Source organism: Etheostoma cragini, chromosome 5 (genome assembly GCF_013103735.1).
Source record: "Etheostoma cragini isolate CJK2018 chromosome 5, CSU_Ecrag_1.0, whole genome shotgun sequence".
NCBI lineage: Eukaryota > Metazoa > Chordata > Actinopteri > Perciformes > Percidae > Etheostoma > Etheostoma cragini.
The window spans coordinates 30,587,880-30,589,591 of NC_048411.1; the positions used below are offsets into that span (position 1 = coordinate 30,587,880).

The following is a 1,712-nucleotide window of genomic DNA, read 5'->3' on the forward strand; positions in this document are numbered from 1 at the left end:
ACGCACCCCAACACACCCCAACACACCCCAACGCACCCTAACGCACCCCAACACACCCTAACTTGCACCCTAACACTACATTCATCTGACAGCTTTAGTCACTAGTTACTATAGTTACTAGTTACTATAGTTACTAGTTACTTTAGTCAGTTACTTTCCACATTAAGATTCCTGCACATTAAACACGTAGTTTATAAAATCTGATTGTTATTATAAAGTAACCATAGCAACAACGTAACGGCTCCAGGTCCAGCTGAGATGATGATGTCATTAAACAGCTGGTTGGACCCTGTTCTACAACGGGAGGATTTTACTTGTAATCCTTTAACCACATGTTCCCGATGATACTTACAGTCTTGTATTTATCTAATATTTTCAATGCAGGACTACTATGTGTACCAGAGTATTTTTTACAATGTGGTGTTTGTTTGTAGTACTTTTACTGCAGTAAAAGGACCTGCATACTTCATCCAGCGCCGGGAAATGGCATCAGACAGAGAAGAGATAACAAAGAGGAGAAAGGAGACGAAGAGAGGAAGAAACTAGAGGTCACCGGGACGCCGGGACGACCTTGAACGAAAAGGAAATGGGATCATGAGATAAAGAGAGGGAGCAGAAAAAGCAAGAGGAGGTGCGACTCCTCCAAAGAGATTAAGGACCATCTGCATTTTGCCTTTTCATCTGGCTTTGCCATAATCGCCCCCCCCCCCACCCGCCCAACTTAAAATGACACCAATCTGAATGAGTGATCTTGACAAATTGGGCTGCTCAAGAAAAAAAAAAGGGGGTGCTCTTTTCTCCGGCAGAGAAGAGGGAGAGGGGGGGTGCAGACTGTGGGGAGTCTGCAGCAGGACAAAGATATGACTGTAATTGGCTGCTTCACTCTCCTTCCCCTAATCTCCAACCGCAGAGGGTGGCGAATGGGAGGGGTGGGGGGGGGGGAATGGGACGGCGAGCACGAACAGAACGCCACAGCAGCAAAAAAATAAAATCTCTGCAACCACAAAATTCCAATAAAGTCCAAATGTTATGTGTATGCCTATGCATAGGAAACAATATGGGGACATTCATGCCTAATCCTCGGTGGGTCACAAAAGACTTAAAAAGACTTCAAAGCCAGATTAATGAGCGACCGGACATACCAATTCCACACTGGGTAACTTCTTACATTAACATTGTATGTCAAACAAGAAGCTAATCGTGGTATTAGTTTGAAAATATACTTCGACCTTTTGTGGAGGTCTCAGAATTCATTTTATGCTCCACAGATATCTAATTTTATGCTTTTACGGACTTACACATTCGCAGAATAATGGAAACGTCCGGATATTTTTCTTCACTAAGGAGAGCGCTTAGCATGGCGTGCTGAGAAATGTTCTGTTTTAACGGCCTGCGTCTGTTTCCTTTCATGGCCGGTGTATAAGATGCTCCTGCACAGCACTAAAAGTTGTGTTGTTGCTGATGAGAGACTCAGATTATTATTCTAAGTGTGTGACAACTTTATGAAAGGATCCCTACAGAGATAGAGCTTTTAGTTAAAGAGTAAGATCCTTTTAGTTTAACATGAAACAGAAACCACCATCACCAAACCCACCAGACTCCATGTAAATAATCACTACTTTTATCATCGTAAAACACTTCATTCAAAGTGGACAGAAACTAAATAAAACTACCAAAAGCCGTCTTGGTTCATCTTTCCACTGTTCCAACAA

General features: G+C 42.6%; 1 protein-coding gene across 1 annotated transcript in view; it reads right to left on the reverse strand.

Moving 5' to 3' along the window:
- LOC117945069 (tetratricopeptide repeat protein 28-like) overlaps positions 1-1,712 on the reverse strand; it is a 210,715-nt gene that overhangs the window by 143,786 nt on the left and 65,217 nt on the right. The window lies entirely within an intron of this gene.